Source organism: Glycine max, chromosome 6 (genome assembly GCF_000004515.6).
Source record: "Glycine max cultivar Williams 82 chromosome 6, Glycine_max_v4.0, whole genome shotgun sequence".
In the NCBI taxonomy this organism is placed as follows: Eukaryota; Viridiplantae; Streptophyta; class Magnoliopsida; order Fabales; family Fabaceae; genus Glycine; species Glycine max.
The window spans coordinates 40,423,292-40,445,262 of record NC_038242.2 but is presented as its reverse complement, the minus strand read 5'-3'; the positions used below and the strand labels follow the sequence as shown (position 1 = coordinate 40,445,262).

General features: G+C 37.9%; 1 pseudogene; it reads left to right on the top strand.

Moving 5' to 3' along the window:
* The first annotated feature begins 2,434 nt into the window (after nt 1–2,434).
* LOC113001884 (uncharacterized) lies at nt 2,435–4,900 on the top strand (annotated as a pseudogene).
* Nucleotides 4,901–21,971: the final 17,071 nt, after the last annotated feature.

Sequence of the window (21,971 nt, the reverse complement as noted above, 5' to 3'; positions counted from 1 at the left end):
CAACAAAACTTGCCAATAGGCCGGATCATGAGGTAGATGATCCCCTATATTTGATGACATTGACCATCCCACAACTTTTTTTGAAGCCTCTCCAGGTTATGTAGGATGTTACCGTGTTCAGGGTGTTAAATCAAGACTTCCCGTTGTACATAAAGCACGAAGATCTGTCTAAAATTGCACACAGTGGTCAATGTCTCAGCATATCTATTATACAATTGTGGATTCTGTAAGTCAATTTAGATTATTTTTAATTACCTAAGTTATTATTTTAAATTCATACATAAGTAACTTTGTGTTAACAATAATAGGTATCTGACTAAGACAAGTATGCGAGCGGGGAATTCCAATGTGTATGGATTCCTCGAGCAATAGTCCATTCAGAGATTTGGGCAATCGCAATATGAATCAGAAAGTTACATGAAGAGTTGGATGCAGAATTCAAAACGCGATGTCTACCTTGGAGCCTACCTAAATGGGTAAGTAAAACTGAACAACTGAATTTAAATAATGTATAATACTACAATAACCCTTATTGGTCTCCATTGCAGCGCACACTGGCAAATGGTCGTCATTTTGCCTAAGGAAAATCTTGTTGTCTGGTTTTGTTCCTTGCATAACAGGCCAGACAACTACCTTAAAGGAATAATTAATAGGCCAGTGTTGTTTTTCAATACATTTGCATTATCATTACTCAACAAAATCAATATTTTAATATCCCTTGTATTCAACAGTGCTTTGAAAGGACTTGATGATACTCCATAACCTAAATCCAAGGCTGGTGCTAGGTGGATTGTTGTTAAAGTAAGTGATTTAAAGAAAAATTCTACTTATATATATTTTATGTGTCTGTACACTAATTGTAGTTAACGTTGAATATCTAAATTTCATTATGTATTCAGTGTAATAGACAAAAAGGAAGCATTGAGTGTGACTATTACTTGATGCACTGGATGTCGTCTATAATCTTAGGAAGTTTCAGGAATAATTGAGAAACAATAATTGTTTATTTCAAACAAATTTTATTTTCTTATCATTGGTATTACATTATTAACTTATGTTTTAGTTGATCATGCAGTTTTTAATGATGTTAGACCATTGGAAGTAGAGATATTGAAGGCGTTTCGCATCCAGTGGACATAGTATTATCTCAAAGTTAGAAATCAAACTTAGGATGTTAGGGAACTATGTAATTTTAGATTACTTAATTAGTTTACTAACTTGCTTTACATTTATTACAATTGCTATTTCATTTTAACATTGAATATTCTTTATTGATAGTTATTAATAAATTATTTATTCATAGTTATCAATTGATTTTTTACAATTCATAATTTACTAGCTAGTTTTATGCTAAAAACTGTTTGAAAGCATAATCCAAATGATATATGTTGTGTTGTGTGGTCTGATTTGAAATTTACAAGTTAAATTTTGGGTTATTTGTAATAACAGAAAGTGTATTAAAAAAATTCCTAATAACAACATCGGTTTTTTAAAAAACCGATGTTAATATCAAAAAACGCTAACATCGGTTTCTGTAAAAAACCGATGTTAATTTATATGTTAACATCAATTTTTGTTAAGAACCGAAAAAATGTTAACATCGATTTTCTATAGAAATTGATGTTAACGTATAAGTTAAAATCGGTTTTTGAGTGAAACTGATGTTAACATTTGGAAGTTAACATCGGTTTTTATAGAAAACCAGTGTTAATGTATAAGTTAACATTGATTTTTTACAAAAACCGATGTGAACTGTCAACATTGATACATTTTTTTAGGTGTAATTCTTATTATATAACATCGGTTATTTAAATAACCGATGTTGTCAATTTTATGTTCACATAGGTTTTAAAAAAACCGATGTTAACGATAATACTTTCAACATCGGTTAAAAACCGATGTAGAAAGTCATAAATAACATATGTAAAAAACATATTTTCTAATAACGTAAGTGCCCCACATGTGGGGTATCACGGTACAAAGTCCAGGATAACGAATTCGATGATGATGCAAGCAAAAACAATAGTCGTCCAGTAAAGGTGTGTTGGTATCTTCCAATAATAATAAGGTTTAAGTGATTGTTTGCAAATGGACATGATGCAAAAAACCTTACATGGCATGCAGATGACAGAAAAAGTGATGGATTGCTCCGACATCCAGCCGATTGGTGTTGCTTCAGGTTGAATAAATCCTTTTGGTAACTTAAGCACAAACCATAGTTCATGCCACCAGGTGTGTACATTTTTCATGTTGTACATATAACCCCATAGTCGGTATGACATGACCATCATGTTCTTCGCCTGATGGGTTCACAACAGTTTCAGCATTGCTCCCTTTTATGTTAACATGTGCACCTAATACCTGTATATTTTCCTCAATTAGGGGTGAGTACTCTGATCCCATTTAGGAAAACTCAATTTTGATGGCATCCCAAATGGGATCAGAGTACTCACCCTTGATTGAGGCAAATATAAAGGTTTTAGGTGCACATGTTAGCACAAAAGGGAGCAATGCTGAAAATGTTGTGAACCCATCAGGCAAATATATGGATGAGTGGAGCTCACGTTTTGGTCATGGTTCTGTCTATGGATTCCTTGAGCCTCAGTCGATACACAAAGCAAAGGATCGACATGTTGAATGTGAACATTACATACAAACATGGGTGAAGGAATCTCAACGAGAGGTGTACCTAGGAACTTACTTGAATCAGTAAGTAGTATTTATGCAAATGTTTGTAAAAAAATGTTTGCATTATACATAGCTAATTTTTGTTTACTTCAAGTCCCATTGGCAGCTGGTAGTTATGTGTCCTAGGAATGATGTTGTTGCCTGGTTCTGCTCATTACGTAAGAAGCTTAATATTCATATCAAAGCTACAATTAACAAGTTAAGTTTTATATTGTAACTCATTTAATGTATTGTAAACTTTGAATGATAAATTTTTTATCGTTGTATATACATTGATGTTTTATTTTTCTAACCAGTGCAATGAAGACAATAAAGACCACTGTGGATGGTAAAAATGATCAAGGAACTCCTAAGTGGATTAAAGTAAAGGTTAGTCATTTAATTAATTCTTATTTCTGACTAATACATGTTTACATGGTAACTTCAGTACACTTGTTAGATTCGATTATTATTTAAATTGAATGTAGAGCCATGTTCAAAGCGGGGGCTATGAGTGTGGCTATTATGTGATGCATTGGATGTGGAACATAGTAAGCAGGGGTTTAAAGAATGATTGGAGCATGGTATGTTTGCTTGAACAACTTTAAATTAATAGTTGACTATCACTTTTTAATCATTTTACATGTACGTGACATATTATTTGTATATTTCATATTTTGTAGTGGTTTGCTGATGACACAACATTAGACATCGAGACAATAACAACAATTCGCAAGAAATGGGCAACATATTTTGTAAAAGTTAAAAACATCCGATGTAGAAAGGTTTAGATGATATAGAATGAAGCAATGGTGAATTTGATGGTTACTGTACACATTAAAAACACGATTGTACAAATATTGGCATTTATTTGATAATACATTTTTATATTTGTCTATTTCATTTTGTCTCCACCAAATCTGTTGAAAATGCATTGTATTCGCAATAGGAAGTTGTGTGGATAGGATAACTATATTTTGTGCGTCCAATGTGCCAATTTTGTAGGTCATTATGTAGAAGACTATTTTGATAGCCATGATGATATCCCAATTAATCTGAAGCTTGTTTACTTATCAGACCCATGCAAGTTGATATGAAGGTTTTATTTTTTCTATATTTTTGTTTCCCAATTTTCTATTAATTAATACTAACAATTATTTGAAACCATGTCGTTGATGCCTAAAAATCACAAATCTCAATGAGAGGGTGGAGTCATGCATGTTTGAGGAGGGTATCTTGTGGTGAGGATGGAGCCTAGGACCAATGAGAGAAGGGTCATTGGAAGGGTCAACTGTAGGGGTGGTCCTGCACTTGGTTAGGTTTATTCCTTTCCTGTTACTGAACATTATGTTATTGTGCCTAAAATGCCGTTGAGGTATTGTGCTCAGAATTTGCTCAAGGTTGAGCCTACTCCGTTGTACAAGTTTGAGTGGCACCTTGAGTCCAAAGCTTTAATGCATGCCATGTGCAAGACTGGTGGGAAAATTGTAGGTTAATTACTCATCTCTCTGTATCTCTAATTAATATATATGATGATGTATATTGATAGGACAAAACTTTGGTATTGTTCTTCATACATAATTGAAATTTCATTTATCTTAGTATTATATATATGTTGAGTTTTAATGCAATTTATTTTGCTGATTAAGAGTGTAACGTAATATAAGTTTTTGCACAAATATATTATTCATATGGTGTTTGGTTGATTGACTTATTAATCTTTATGTTATGGACATTAATATTAATAATGGATGTGTGATTTGGAAAGTTGGCAACTATGGAAGTGCCTCTGTTTTTTACTTTCAATTTCATAAATACATATAAGGAGCAAGATGAAGATGGGAGGGTGACAGCAATTATTGCCGATTGTTGTTAGCATAATTCTGATAGTACCATTCTTCATAGGCTTAGGTTACAGAACCTTCGTTCATTTAATGGAGAACATGTTGTACTTGATGCTAGGTAATTGATGTTGATATATAAATGTCTTCGTCTTTTATAAATGATCATATATAAATAAATACGATTGACTTCTATGTATGAATGAAATTATTCTAAAATCATGGTTTGCTTTATATTGATTGACAAGGTTGGTCGGTTCAGAATACCACTGGATGGAAGTCCATATGGAACACTAGAGGCGGCATTGGAGCCAAATGAACATGGGAGAGGAGGCATCGACATATGCAGTATTGGAGCCAAAGGAACACTAGAGTATACTGTCTCCAAGTAGAAGTCCCTTCCACTTTGCTAAATATATTTAAGGAAGTTATGCAGCCCCATTACCCATACATGAATTAAAAGATAAGCCTAATTAGTGATACAACTTTTTATATGCATGCTTCTTTTATATTTTATGAAGGAGGGCATATATTATATGGATGCACATGCACCATCAGTGAACTCTTTACCCATGTTGCAGGAAGTTATTTGTCTTGACTATGGCGACAAAGGCTTTCAAGAGACATTGGTATTTTGCACCAAGTGTAAGGCTTAAGCGTTGCATAGGTACTTAATATCTACTCCCTCTCTCTGCTTTCTTGGATGCACTTCTTTTTCATGCACGAGTGTAAGAAGGACATATGCAGCAAGTTTTTGTCATCATACTTAGTTGAAATGCCACTACCACTAATGCTACTTGAAATTCTTTAGAATTTCTTTTTCAGTGAAATAAAGGAAGTGGGATTGTACTCTATATTGTTGGTAAATTACAAAAATCATTGGAATGATACTCCCTGCTTGGTATTAATACCCTGATCACATGGTGTACTATAGTATGTACTTAAGTAGTGATTTTTATATCCATCTCTAATATAAAGCATATGTATGCTTTTCGATTTTAATATAAGTTCTTTTAAAATTATGATTTTCTTCCTTAGCCAGCTTTTATCATCAGTACATAGCTGATGGCACCTCTCATTTTAATTCCATGCATACAATCTTAAAATTTATAATGGTAATGAAGGTGAGACTTGAAAATGCTCCAGCATAGTTGGGTTTGGATAAACCAAAGGATTGTTGAAGGTTGAGTTTGGTGCCCCAGCTAGGAGAATTGTTTATGTGACTTTTGGTGGCACCACCATGCCAGTGGAACAAAGATGTGTTTGTTATGTTGACAATTTCAGTTCAAGTCACAGAGGGGCCACATCCACTAACTATGTTGCACTTGCCTTGTTAATGTCGAATAAAACTTCTGCAAATGTTTATTTTAATTAGTATGTGAAGAATAGTTTGGTGGTTCTGTCATAGGTATTTTCTGAAGGCTAGATATGCTATTATCTTTCTGTACTGGAAGTGAGTTATGGACCTGCAATGTAGCCTTGTCTTATGCTTTATTTATGTGGTGATTAACTATAAATAATTTGTATAGGAGAAGTTTCCATCCATTTTTTAGATCCTTTCCTAATGATCCCTTACTTGAATGCTTCAAGCCCAACCATAAGTCCAACATTCAAGGTTTTAAGTTTATGCTTTCTTCTCTTCTCACACCATTAAAAAATATAAAATAATGATTCATGAAGGCTAACAAAGTATATTTTCCTTATAAAGTAAGTGCTTGCTATTTTCTTTGCTAGTTCTCTGACTACTTAGATTTATATTTAATTGGCTATTTTGTGACGTACTGGCATTGTTAATTAACATGCCTACTTCATTTTTTTCTTGGGTTGCTATTTTATGTAAACACCTAAACTTGTCTTGATTTTGATGAATTTTTGTCCAATACTTCAGTTTGCGAGGCTTATTCTGAAACAATGAAGAGGGCTATCATTGATCATCATTCTGTATGATCTATAAATTGGATTTTGTGTTCTACATTTATCTTTTTTTTTTTTGTGATTTCATTGTTTTTTTAAAATAATGGAACATTAGTTATATTTGGATTAGTTATAGTCTCATTGGGGTTTTCATTCTACTGCAGCCAGTGGCAGGTGGTCTCTTGTTGAAACTTCCATTAAACACCTTATTTGAGTATCTCCAAGTTGGTTGTAGTCGATGTTTGTAATTGTATGTATTCATTTGATGCAACAAATACTGAAATATCTTATACTACACAAGGTCTCATTCTGTCTGTCTAGGTGTTTATTGGTAATTGACCATGGAGGTGGATAAAATTATTGTATCTCCTGATTTTCATGTATTCGTTGATTGCAAGATATTGAGCCACTTATTGTTTTATTGTAACTTTTAGATGTTTAATTAGTATATTTGTCCGTGCTGATTAGTCATGGTTAATTGCCTTTGGTTTTTACAAATGTTACAAACAATTGCAATGTGAATGAGGTGTATTGGTCCACATGCAATGTTCTATGTTGTTGTTGCAGTGTCTGACTATTATGTTCCTAGGAAGGAAATGGTATAAATACAAAATATGCTTCCTTAGTTCTTCATTTCATGAAATTTTTAATGTCGTATTGACTTTAAAATTGGTTTACTTGGTTGTGCAATTGGCTAAGGGGAAAGGGTTTATGAATAATTTTCCACTGCTGCTTGCATCAAATATATTTAGAGAATTTGCCTGTAGCTTCATCTGTGAACAACTAAACATAAGAAATGTCACATACTTGGTTATGCCAAAAATGTTGTCAGTGCTCAGGAAAGATTGGGCTCCTTTGGCTTTCTCTATATCTTTCAAGGTATTGATGATATTTAGAAAAATTAAAAGGATAAAAAACTTTTTTACTTCCTGTAGAGTTAAATTGATTGACAATTTATGACGTGTTATTATGGAAATTTGATGGTTGTAGACTTGCAATGTTGTTGGATCAAGTGGCCTCGGAATAATTAAGAAATGGGGTTGAATTAATTATTAATGTACCTTTACTAATTAAAAATCTATCCTTCTTAATGTTACTAGATTCAATTAGGCTTTTACTATAATGTTATGAAAGTAAAGAACAAAAATAGAAACTTAACCAAAAAGTAAAAGCGATAACTAAAGTGCACAGCAGAAATTAAAAAGTGTAGGGAAGAAGAAGACAAACACAAGAATTTTATACTGGTTCGACAACAACCTGTGCCTACATCCAAGGGATTAAAGAGTGCGGTCCTTGAGATAATTAAAAGCGACAATTAAAGTGCACAACAGAAATTAAAGAGTGTTGTCCTTGAGATTTCTTTTCAACCTTGTAAAAGCCTTTACAAGCAAAGATTCACAAGGGATGTACCCTCCCTTGTTCTCTTTGAACAACCAAGTGGATGTACCCTCTACATGAACTGATCCACAAGAGATGTACCCTCTCTTGTTCTCTGTTACAACGACCCAAGTAGATGTACCCTCTACTTGTACCATAAAAGATGTACCCTCCAATTTGTTAAGACAAAGTTCTCAGGCGGTTACTCCTTTGAAAGTTTGTGAAGGGGAAACAAAAGATATCTCAAGCGGTTAGTCCTTTGAAATCTTTTGTTTAAGGGAAAGGGAAAAATCAAAAGAATTCTCAGACTGTGTCATTTTGAATTCTTTGAAAAGGGAGAAGGGAGACACAAAAGAATTCAGGCGGTTAGTCCTTTGTTCTTTTGGAAAAGGGACAAGAGAGACACAAAAAGAATTCAGACGATTAGTCCTTGTCGAATTCTTTTTGGCAAAAGGGAGAAGAGAATGAAAAAGATGAATAGCACACTTTTGTTTTCTGTGAAAGAACAAGGTTTGGAAACCAAAAAACTTAGAAAGCTTTTGGCAAAAGAAGAAGAAGAAGAAGTTCAAGAAGATGTTCAAAAACTTGTGTAAAAAGTTATATCAAGTACATAAAATGCAAGTCAAGGTCTTGTTTTTATAGACTCTTCATGTCTGGTCAAGAAAACCATTAGAAGAGTTATAACCTTGTGAAAATCTTGAGAAAACCATTGGAAGAGTTACATCTCTTGATTTTTATTCAAAACTTGTCACTGGTAATTGATTACCAAAACCATGTAATCGATTACACAAAGCATTTTATGAAAAGATGTGACTCTTCACAATTGAATTTAAATTTCAACGTTCAGATATACTGGTAATCGATTACCAATATATTGTAATCGATTACACCATTTAAAAAACAATTGGAACGTTGCCAATTTAGTTAAAAGCTTTTGAAATCAAACTTTGCCACTGGTAATCGATTACAGGAAACTGGTAATCGATTACCAGAGAGTAAAAACTCTGGTAACTTAGAAAATTTTGAGAAAAACTCTTTTGAAAAACAAAATTGTGCTATGTTTGTTTTTTGAAAAATCTTTTCAATACTTCCCTTGTGAAGTCTTCTTGATTTCTTCTCTTGAATCTTGAATTCATCTTCTCTTGAATCTTGAAATCAAACTTCTCTTGATTCTTGAATCTTCTTGATTTCTTCTCATGAAACTTGAAATTAATCTTGATCTTGAACTTGTTGACTCAATCTTGAAATCATTCTTTGGACTTTTTGTCATCATCAAAACTACTTGAATCAACTTGATTCATCATCATGTAGCTTGCTTCTACAAGTGTCATCTTGGTTAAATTTTAGCTGACCAGAATTCAATCTACATAAATGATAGTAAGCAAGAAAGTAACTAGGCAAAGGATGGAGTACAGTAGTATACCTGTAGAAGTTTGGATTTGAATTCTCCTTCTAGCAACAAACATTTCTAATTATAACATCTAGATATTTGCCTATTAGTTTCCACCCCTTTTCTTTTCTTTTTGCTCTTCATTTAATTCTACTCGATGGTTTGATAATGTTAAACACTTTCTTTTATTTTATGCCTTACAGGTTACATGTTCTAGGTCAATTCATGCCTTTAGTAGTGTCGTAACCTACCCTTCGGCGGGAGGGCGACGCGTGACTCGCGGGTGCGTGTCCCAAGAAAGGAATACGCGTAGAGTCACTACCAATGTTCATTTAAGGAAAACGTCGAAAAAACCTGAAAAGACGTGATCTACGAACTTTAAGTGAAAGGTTCGGGAGTTGTATTTACGCACGAGGAAGGTATTAGCACCCCACACGTTCGTCACAAGAAACGACAACTTTTAATCAAATGTGCAAATATGACTTCAATTTATGTTATCTTCCCTTTTTACGTTCTTATGTCTTTTTTATGCCTTTTTATATTTTTATCTTTTTGTGGTCGACAAGGGTGTTTCCCTTTGCTCCTATGTATTCCTCAATTGTGATGAGAAAATCAGACCTACATAGTTCATTTATGAACAAAGCGTTTTGGTTAAGTTATTTTTTATCCTTTTTTGCATGATATGTTTTTATTGAATGAAAGGTCATTTAAGGCGTTGGACCATTAGACAATCTTTCGATTCTTTTGAAAAGTGAGAAAACATTAAGGCATTGGACCATTAATGATTTCTTTATTTTTGAAAGAGGTAACAAAGTTACAAATTGATTTTAGGTTTTTTAGAAATCTACACTTAACCAATAAAAGCAGAAAAGACCATTTCAAGGCGTTGGACCTTTAAAAATGGCTTTTTTAGGCGATGACAAAAGTTTGGTTTATGAATTGATTTTAGCCTTAGTTTCACTTTGGTTATTAGTCAATTCAATCAAGAAAGAGAAACCCCAAAGAGAAACGTCTGATTGCTTTTTTTGGTTTATTTTACTAAAAGATATTTTTTATTATTATATTATTATTTTACCTCTTTTTGGTTTCCAACATAGTTACGGCAGGACCGAACGGTCAGATTTCATTTTAACAGAAATTAACAGATATTACAATTCAAATGATCGGTGGAAATTTATTTTATTTTTGATTGGGCGAGAAAATGACTTAAGTAAATGACTAAAGCACGTCAAAAGGGGGTACGGAAAGTAAATGAAATCAAAATAAAACCACGTGAAAACAAATGAGGACCACTAAGGGTACATAGAATGAATTGAAAACTTCAATTTCGGGAACTTATCGGTTGAAGATCGAAGAACGACGAAGAACGAACGAAGAACGTCGAAGAACGGTTGAAAATCTTCGCGAAATCACCCACGGAAACGTTACGGAAGCGCCTCGGCTTGGATTTTCTACACTGAAACAATTTTTCTCACTAATTTTCAGTGATCCTCAGATACCAGGAGGGTTGAACATTTTTCTCCTTCACTCCTCCCCCTATTTATAGGAAAATAGGGGAGGAGCTTGCCACCCAGCTCGCCCAGGCGAGTTAAGTTGCTTCCTCCAGAAGTAACCGCCTTCTGGAGGAACATCCTGGAAGGCCCACGCCTGCTTGCTATTTGCACCCACATTTTTACTAAATACACCCCTGCCTTTTTTTTGGTGATTCTTTTTTCCGTAAAGTTACGGAAACTTACGAATTTCGTAACGATACTTGTTTTCTTTCCGTAATGTTGCAGAACCTTACGGATTACATAATCATCCCTTTTTTTGCCTTTCGGAACGTTACGGAACTTTACGGATTGCGCACTAACACTTCCTTTTAATTTCTGGCATGTCACGGAACTTCACGGATTGTGCTACAACTTTTTTCTTTTAGCTTTCAGCATGTCTCGAAACTTCACAAATTGCCTAACGATGGGTGCCAATGGTCAAACGAGGGTCGCATCCCAACAACGGATGGTCCTCGAACGAAATTAGGGTATGACAGTTGCCCCTCTTTACTTGTCTTTTATTGGAGATAAAAGGGAAGTAAAGATAAGACACTAATTTCGTTCGAGCGAAACACCATTCGGCCAGTGAATCTCCCTGCCAGTAGAACCTGCAAAAATTTGAAAACGACCAGTACCGACACATCATCCTGATACTGTCGAATTTGTTCCTCTTGGTTGATACAAGATGTAGAATGACCATAATGTGTCTCTGCGTTTTGTTGGACACGATCGAGCCTGGGCGGCGAGACACAGAATGACCATAATTTGTCTCTGCGTGCCACCAGACACGATCGCATTTGGATGGCGAAAAGGTGCGCGAAATGACCATAATTTTCTCCGCCCACCTCTCGACTTACTGTCCCCGAATGACAAAGGGTGCAGAATCTGTCCTTGCGCGTTTATCACTCGACTTGCGAAATCTGAATGACAAAGGGCGCAGAATCCGTCTCTGTGCGTTTACCACCCAACTTGCTGTTCCTGAATGATAAAGGGCGCAAAATCTATCTCTGCTCGTTTACCACCCAACTTGTTGTTCCTGAATGATAAAGGGCGCCAAATTTGTCTATGCGCGTTTATCACCCAATTTGCGAAATCTGAATGGCAAAGGGCGCAGAATTCGTCTATGCGCGTTTACCACTCGACTCGCTGCTCCTGAATGATAAAGGGCGCAGAATCTGTCTCTGCGCGTGATGGAAGCTTGCTTGTGGGGCTTCTATGGAGGCTGGATCTTTGAGCTTCAATGGGGTCCTTTAATGGTGATTTTCCACCATGGAGATGCAGCGGAAGACAAAGGAAAATAGGTGAGAGGAGGCGCCATCCATTAAGGAATAAGCCATGGAAGAAGGAGCTTCACCACCAAGATGAGCCTTGGATAAGAAGCTTGGAGAGGATGCTTCAATGGAGGAAAAGAAAAAGGGAGAGAAAGAGAGAGGGGGGAGCACGAAATTGAAGGAATAAAAGAGGTATAGAAGTGGAACTTTGAAGTATGTCTCACAAGACTCTCATTCATCAAAGTTACAACAAGTGTTACACATGCTTCTATTTATAGACTAGGTAGCTTCCTTGAGAAGCTTTCTTGGGAAAACTTCCTTGAGAAGCTTCTTTGAGAAAACTTCCTTGAGAAGATAGAGCTTAGCTACACACACCCCTCTCATAACTAAGCTCACCTCCTTGAGAAGCTTCCTTAAGAAGATTCCTTAAGAAGCTAGAGCTTAGCTACACATACCTCTCTAATAGCTAAGCTCACCTCCTTGAGATGAGAAGCTAGAGCTTAGCTACACACCCACTATAATAGCTAAGCTCACCCCCATGACAAAAAACATGAAAATAACAAAAAAAAGTCCTTATTACAAAGACAACTCAAAATGCCCTGAAATACAAGGCTAAAACCCTATACTACTAGAATGGCCAAAATACAAGGCCTGGACGAAGGAATAACCTATTCTAATATTTACAAAGATAAGCGGGCTCATACTTAGCCCATGGGCTCAAAATCTACCCTAAGGCTCATGAGAACCCTAGGGCCTTTCCTTGGATCTCTAGCCCAATCTACTTGGAGTCTTCTAGCCAATGCCCTTGCGGGGTAGGATTGCATCATTCCCTCCACCTTGGAAAGGATTTGACCTCAAATCCCGAGTTTCATCATACTCTGGGCTCCTTCCCTCAACACCTGTAAAAAGAACAAAAACACATGTATTAGTGGTGTTTGGTATGTTGAAGTAAGGTAAGGTGTGAAAACCCATTTCCTGGGCATCTTCCCATGAAGGAACATGGTTTCTCACCAACTCAATGAGTGGTGCTACAAGTATAGAAAAATATGGGACAAACCTTTCGTAAAAGTTTGTTAAGTCATGGAAGCCCCAAATTTTTCTTATACTTGGTGGAGTGAGCCACTCAGGAATGACCTTTATTCTCTTAGGGTTCATGGGAACCCGTTGATCACTATTTGAAAAATTAAGAAAAGTAACGCAATAAAACATACCGTTTTCTGTATTTTCATATTGATTATTCCTACCAAAAAGTATGACAAACCTAAGGTGTCCCATATGAGTACCTAAGTTTGTATTGAAACTAAAAATAAGAACAAACCTACCTAATGGGTCCCTATGTACACACACCATGAAGATGTTAGGTGTACGAGTGATTTTACAAAAGAGGGTTGCACTACTCAAAACATTCATCATACCACCTATTTTAGGGACTTGGTGCCTAATAATACCTATTTTGGGCACCAAAAAAGCACAAGGATTTAAGCTCTTGCGAACCAAACCCTCATCCAACAACTTCTTTACTTGAGGAATAAACTCAAGCCCAAGAGGTGTGGCAATGCTAGCAAGTGTCTTTTTACAAAAGAGAAAATGTGGAGGTTGTCTAAGAGGGAAAGTTTCTTTAATGTTTGTCTTTATTGTAAAATGAGTTTCCTTCTTAGCTAACCTCTTGGAGGAGACACTTACCTCCTTACACTTCTCTTTAACCACTAATGGTTGTCCATCTTCTTGGGGGTAGATTTCTTCACTAGATTCTTCCCCTTTTGCTTCTTCACTTTCACTAGAGGAAGGTGAAGTAGTAGCCTCATCTTGGCTACTATAAATGTCTTGGCCCCTCATAATCATGGTTTTTGTGGTGGGGCATTGAGAAGTAATGTGTCCTCTTCCAAGACATTTAAAGCACTTTATAGAGCTAGTTTTCTCTTGCATACTAGCCTTAGGGGCTTGCTTTTCTATTGCCTTCCCCTTATCATCTTTGGGCTTAGAAGGTGTCACCCCTAAGATGCCTTGACCTTGGTCTTTCTTTGGATAAGAGTGAGAGCCATAAGATTTTGAAGTAGACTTCTTTTTAAGTTGTTGCTCTACCCTTATTTCCCAATCTAAGTTAGCCTCTACATTGTCCTTCCCATGGAAGTATGAGAGGTTAATGTTAGCCTCTTGAGGCTTTCTTTCCTTTTCTCTTCTATGGGAGTGAGGTCTAAGATGTGACCTATGCCTTCCTTCGTAATAGTCACGAAGTTCTTCACTTAGGCTCTTGCAAGAGTTATGACTACTATTAGAGGCATGTTTTTCTCTTTTCATTTCTTTCATTATTTTTCTTCTTTCTTCCTCTCTTATTTTCTTTCTTTCATCTTGACTTATTTCTTCCACTCTTTTTTTTCCTTTTTCTTTTCTCTCTTGTTTTTCTTTCCATAACTTGAGGGAACTCAACTCATCTAAGATTCTAGATAAAGGGTCTTTATGACTAGTACCCTCGCCATTAACACTAGATGAATGATGACTCATGTTGGTTCCTAAGTTGTGGTTCTTTCTTGTTGGAGGTTTAAAAACAAAAGGTAAAAGAAACTATGGTTGAAACTAGCTGTCGCAACCTACCCTTCGGCGGGAGGGCGACGCGTGACTCGCGGGATGCGTGTTCCACGAAAGGAATACGCGCGGAGTCGCCACCAACGTTTATTTGAGGAAAACGTCGGAAAAACCGGAAAAGACGCGATCTACGAACTTTTTAAGTGAAAGGTTCGGGAGTTGTATTTACGTACGGGGAAGGTATTAGCACCCCACACGTCCGTCCCAAGGGACGGCAGCCTTTAATTGAATGTGCAAACATGACTTTGATTTTTTACGTTCCCTTTTATGTCCTTATATCCTTTGTACCTTTTTTATATTTTTTCGTTTTTGTGGTCGACAAGGGTGTTTCCCTTTGCTCCTACGTATTCCTCAATTTGGGATGAGAAAATCAGACCTACGTAGTTCTTTCGGAACAAAGTGTTTGGTTAAGTTGTTTTTTTTCTTTTTTGTAAAATATGTTTTTATTGAACAAAAGGTCATTTAAGGTGTTGGACCATTAAACGGTCTTTTGATTTTGAAAGATGAGAAACGTTAAGGCGTTGGACCATTAACGATCTCTTGTTTTTGAAAGGAGAGAAACGTTAAGGCATTGGACCATTAACGACCTCTTGTTTTTGAAAGGAGAGAAACGTTAAGGCATTGGACCATTAACGATCTCTTGGGGTGGTCGACAAAAGCGGGGCTTTTGCTCCTACGTATCCTCAATTGCGATGAGGAAATCAGACCTACGTAGTTCTTGCAAAAGCGGTAAAGTCACATGTTGATTTTATGCTTTTGAACGGTCCATGTTAACCGATAAAAGCAAAGAGGACCGTTTAAGGCGTTGGACCTTAAAACGGTTTTTAGTGATTTTTCGGAAAAAAAACTTGATTTGTGAGTTGATTTTAGTCTTAGTTTCACTTTGGTTATTAATCAATTCATTCAAGGAAACTTCCAAAGAAAAACGTCCGATTGATTTTTTTTATTATTTTATTCAAAGATATTTTGATTATTTTATTATTATTTTTCAAGATATTTTGATTATTTTATTATTATTTTACTTTTTTTGGTTTAACCGAGGTTATAGCGTGAACGATCGGTTAGATTTCGTTTTAACAGTGATTAAACGAGATTACAACATAAATGATCGGTTGAAATTCATTTTATCATTTATTAGACGAGAAAATGGCTTAAATAAATGGTTAAAGCACGTTAAAAACGGAAGAAAAGAAAACTGAAAGTAAACGAAATTAAAGTGAAAGTACACAAAACAAGAAATGAATTGAAAGTCTCGGATTCGAAAACTTACCCGTTGAAGAACGAAGAACGAACGAAGAACGGATGAAGAACGACGAAGAACGATGAAGAATTTCCACAGAATCGCTTACGGAAGCGTTACGGAAGTACTTCGACTTGATTTTTCTTCACGGAAACGATTTTTCCAAGCAAATTCGAAAGAGAGAGAAGTGCCAAAGGGGCTGAACATTTTGAAACAGCTCCCCCCTCCCCTATTTATAGAAAAAAAGGGAGGTGCTTGCCGCCCAAAGACTTAATGAAGAAGATTTCTAAGCGCACCCGAATTACTAAGTTCACCCCCATTTTCGTATTTTACGGAAAAGTTACGGAAGCCTTACGGAACTGTTTTCGAATTTGATTTTCATCTTTTTTCTCTTCCCTTTCACCAATGTTAAGTGGAATATGCTTACCCAAGGTTTTCGGAAATTTTACGGAAGTATTACGGAAGCCGCGGAAGCCCCGAAAACCATTTTTCAAAAACGTGGAGGAGCTTGCCGCCCAGTTGCTTCCTCCTTAAGCAACCCAACTTCCAAAATGTTCTAGAAGGGCCTAGATTTGAATTGCTATTTACACCCCTATCTTGATAAGTTCACCCCCTTACCTTTTTTGGTGATTCTTTTTTCGTAAAGTTACGGAAACTTACGAATCTCGTAACGATACTTGTTTTCTTTCCGTAATGTTACGGAACCTTGCGGATTACATAATCATCCCCCTTTTGACTTACGGAATGTTACGGAACCTCACTTAATTATGCAACGATGCTTCCATTTGATTTCCGGTGTGTCACGGAAACTTACGGATTGTGCATCAATATATTTTTTTTGGTTTTTCGGCATGTCCTGGAATTTCACAAATTGCCCAATGATGGATGCCAAGCACCTCACAAGGACCAAAGAAAGGTCGCATGTCATCAAGCAAAGATCCCCGGACGAAATTAGGGTATGACAGTTGCCCCTCTTTACTTGTCTTTTATTGGAGATAAAAGGAAAGTAAAGATAAGACACTAATTTCGTTCCTCTCGATTTGACGAGAGTCGCGGGTGACCATAAAATCTCCACATGCAAATGACTTGTTGTTCCCGGATTTTCACAAATTGCCTAATGATGGGTGCCAAGCACCTCACAAGGACCAAAGAAAGGTCGCATGTCATCAAGCAAAGGTACCCGGACGAAAATTAGTGTATGACACTAATTTCGCTCCTCTCGGTTGACGAGAGTCGCGGGTGACCATGACTTGTCGTTCCCGGATTTTCACAAATTGCCTAACGATGGGTGCCAAGCACCTCACAAGGACCAAAGAAAGGTCGCATGTCATCAAGCAAAGGTACCCGGATGAAAATTAGTGTATGACACTAATTTCGCTCCTCTCGGTTGACGAGAGTCGCGGGTGACCATGAAATTTCCGCATGTAAATGACTTGTTGTTCCCGGAGGAACAAAAGCTGCAGAAGACTATGTCAGCCTCTGCATGCTATCAAGTGTTCTGTCTTACAGATAGCAAAAGAATGTTTATACGGATAACCACTCGGGTATTTCCGCGTATCATCGGGCCCGCCGCCTCTGGATGATACAAGGGTGCAGAATGACCAAATTTGGTCTCTGCTTGTCATCGGGCCCGCCGCCTCTGGATGACAAAAGGGTGCGGATAACCGTAAGGTATCTCCGCGTATCATCGGGCCCGCCGCCTCTGGATGATACAAGGGTGCAGAATGACCAAACTTGGTCTCTGCTTGTCATCGGGCCCGCCGCCTCTGGATGACAAAAGGGTGCGGATAACCGTAAGGTATCTCCGCGTATCATCGGGCCCGCCGCCTCTGGATGATACAAGGGTGCAGAATGACCAAACTTGGTCTCTGCTTGTCATCGGGCCCGCCGCCGCCGACAAAAGCAAGGCTCTTGCTCCTACGTATCCTCCAATGAGGAACTCAGACCTACGTAGTTCTGGATAACTTATGAGACTTGAAAAGTCTCCATCGGAAAATGATGACATCTCCGGAAAGGGCGCAGATGACCATATTGGTCTCTGCTCGTCAATCACACTTGGGGTCACTGAATGACGAGGTGCGGATAACCGTAAGGTGTCTCCGCGGGCTACCAGCTCTTGAGTCATGGCAACAAAAGGCGGTATGGTCGACAAAAGCGAGGCTCTTGCTCCTACGTATCCTCCAATGAGGAACTCAGACCTACGTAGTTCTGGATAACTAGTGAGACTGGAAAAAGTCTCGGTGTTTTCTCCACTAAAATGCAAACATGCTTTAGCAAATAGACAAATATTCCAACTGATTTAGAGCAGCATATGCTTTTTTGAGTGAAAAACAATGCGTCTACCGGGGAAGGAGAGTCTGCTGATGAATCTCCCATAACCATAAATGAGATTTTGGATGTTAGCATTTCATTTCTAAATGACCATTTAGAGTAAACACTGGGTTCGACAAAAATAGAAGAAATCCACTCAAAGTGTATCAATCTCGCACAGGTAAGTGTTTTATCCTAATTCCGAACCATAGATATGTCATGACTTGATTTTACAAATCATTTCCTATCAAATCAAAGATTACATGCGTGATCATGGATCAATAGGACTTCCCTTGGAAATGGGTTCTTTTAGTGGGTTTTTCGGCTTTTGACCTCTTCTTTTTTTTTGGCCCTTTTTTGGCTTTTTTCCTTTTCTGTTTTGGTTTAGTGCGGGGCGAAAAAGTCGCTAGCACACAAGATTTTGGTTGGCAATTAAAGGGAGAAGACCACTTTAGGTTGTGGTTTCCCTTCCTTCTTTTTGTTCATTTGGTGACAATTCTGTATTGTTCAGATATTGTCCGGTCCAAAGACCTCTCTGCACATTTCTTCTGTTTTCCTTCAATCCCTGATCAGGAGCTTTCTTTCCTTCTTCTTCTTCCTTTTTTACTTTCTCCCATTCTTTGATTGGGAATTTTCTTTCTTTTCTTTTTGCTTTCTCCCACTCTTTGATTGGGGAATTTTCCTTCTGCTCTTTCTTTTTTTTTGCTTTCTCTTTGATTGGAAATCTTCCTTCTTTCCTTTTCGCTTCCGAGGGTAAGGATTGACATTCTCACCCTGGGTCAAGGTTTATGGTGAGTCAGGATTTTGGCTCAAAGCTTGTAGAATGGCTAGACATGATACATGTCAGGGTTTGGTTTGGCTCAAGGATAAAAGGGATGCCCCACATTATTTCCATGACACAAATGCAAAAATGATGATTTGGAAATTTTATGCAAAACTGGTCATGCATGCACCTATGTGGACACTCAAGTGTCAAATTTTTATGGTCATGTGATGCTAGGGCTCAGGATTTATTTCCTCTATTTTAAATCAACCCAATGTTTCCAAAATATGTTCTTTTATCAATTTGTGCATTCATCCGAGTCCATTTTGGGCGTCCGGGAAAACTTTCACAGCATTCACCCTTCAGGTGTATACACATTTTTTTCAAAAATTGGTTATGATCAATGAATTTTTTCAAAGAAAAGTTGGAAGTCATCTCTTTTCAAAAGCATGTTGGCTTTTCAGCTAGACAACTTATTTTTCTTTTTTCTCTTTTTTTCATTTGTTTATTTCTTTTTCTTGTTTGTTTTTTTTTTGTTGTTTTTTTTCCCTCATGAGGTATTTTGCTACCTAAACATGTGTATATTTTTGTGAGGTATTTTTGCTATACACACGCATATCTAAGGTATCTTGCTACCTAAACATACATATATATGTTTTGTTAAGGTATTTTTGCTATATACATGCATATCCAAGGTATCTTTCTACCTAAACATACATATATATATTTTGTGAAGTATTTTTTGTTTACATACATGCATATCTAAGGTATCTTGCTACCTAAACATACATATATATATTTTGTGAGGTATCTTTTTGCTACATACATGCATATCTAAGGTATCTTGCTACCTAAACATACATATATATATTTTGTGAGGTAGTTGTTTGCTACCTAAATTACATACATGCATATCTAAGGTATTTTTCACTACCTAAACACGCATACATATATTTTGTGAGGTATGACTACCTTCCGAGCTTGTGCTCGTTTTATTTAAATTCTTAGGATCATGAGCAACTAGGTGTGTCCTACTATGACTTGAGAAACAAAAGGTGATAAAATAGTAAGCAGAAATTTAAAAGTTACTAGGTTGCCTCCTAGTAGCGCTTCTTTAACGTCTTGAGCTGGACGCATGATGGCTTGTAGGTCACGGACCTAGTACTTTGCTTACCTTTGGCTTTGGACTTGGTCGCCTGCTGGTCGGCCATGTGTCGTAGGCAACGCTCTAACCTTTTTGCGGATGAGCTGAGGTGAACTCTAGAGGTGGTGGCGGTGTGTCTATTGCCCGCTACCGGCCATCCCAATGCTGCTGTGGTGTTTCGCCCTGCGCCTGCCTGGGGGCGCAGTACTTCTTGATGAAAGCTCGATTAGTAGGGGGCCTGATGCCCTTGCTGGAGGTGACAGGTACTCCGTAGAACTGACAGAGACCCGTAATTAGAGCTTGACAACTCCAAGACCCTGTTGGACTTCTTCGGGTCCACTGGGTGTCTTGCAGGTGCGATCCCTGCAAACAATAGATGAAATCAGAAATCAGTTGAGCGATGTGCATACTTACCTATGATGACGTGACCTTGCCGGGGGGGTACGAGCACCCTGTAGGACTGATAGAGGCCCGTAACCAGAGCTGGAAACCCCAGGGCCCTGTTTGACTTTTTCGGGTCCACTGGGTGTCTTTGTGGGTGCGATCCCTGCAAACAATAGATGGTATCAGAAATCAGTTGAACCATATGCATACTTACCCACGTCGGGACGACACAGACCAACTGATACTTTTGCAGGGGGAGATTGGCAAAGCGGTCGCTGGGCAGAATGTTGCTAAGTAGCAATGTCATCTATATCTGTGTAAGAGTGGTCATGTTGGTGCGCATGATCCGCACTCGTCTCTTTGCAGCGGCACGGGTGAAATCTTGCCCCGGTATGCATAGTAGCTGTGTGATAGCCTCCCTTTCTGGTTGTGCTTGCACAGTTGGCCCTCCTCCAATATCAGGGGGTGGCCTAGGAACCGTTTAAAGGAAACTACTGGCCCCTTAACCGGGAGTGAAAGTCTCGGTTAAGCATTTAAGGGCAGAGGACCTTAAATCCTCTTAAGGTGTGGATATGGAGCACACTGAAAATGAGGGCACGTAGCCCTCTCAAGGCGAGGATGTGTAATCCTTTGGAGGTGAGGGCGTGCAGCCCTCTGTTGGCGAGGATGTGTAGTCCTCTTCAAGGTGAGGGAATGCAGCCCTTTGTTGGCGAAGACGTGTAGTCCTCTCAAGGTGAGGGCGTGCAGCCCTCTGTTGGCGAGGACGTGTATTCCTCTAAAGGTGAGGGCGTGTAGCCCTACGAAGGTGAGGACATGCAGTCCTCTGATGGTGAGGGCGTGTAGCCCTCTTAAGGTGAGGGTACTAGTACCCAAGGTGAGGACGTGTAGCCCACTCAAGGCGAGGACATGTAGTCCTCTGGAGGTGAGGGCGTGCAGCCCTCCGATGGTGAGGACGTGTAGTCCTCTCAAGGCGAGGACGTGTAGTCCTCTCAACGGTGAGGGTAACTAGTACCCAAGGGTCCACCCTTAAGAGAAAGCAAGAGATCGACTCATCGAGAGAGCCGGTCATCCCAAATTCAAAAGATTTGGACATTTAGATGTAGGGAATCTATGCAGTTAACATGATTTTGAGGGATGCAAATGCATGCAACCTTTGTTGTGAAATTTGGGTAAATGCGGACTTTATATGAAACAATGCAATGTAATGGAAAGTTGTACAATGTTCATGGCATTCTTTCCCTATTTTGTGATTTTGATTTTGATTTGATGATTTTTTTTTTTTTTTTTGGAAAACACATATTGACTGCCCTTTTGAAAAAGGTGATAATTCATGCAACCTCATCCTATCTTTTTGCAAATCTCTCCGGGAACTCCCTCAGAGTGTATGTTCTTTTTTATTTAGTCACTTGACCATTTTGGAGTGACGGCAATGGAGTCGTTTGATGTTTAATCAATCCATTGAAATCCTAGGGTTTGTCCCTTTTTTTTGTTAAAAACATCGATGGGTAAGAACTTTTGATCGACCCCTATGTTCACTTAAGGCTCATGCACGGTG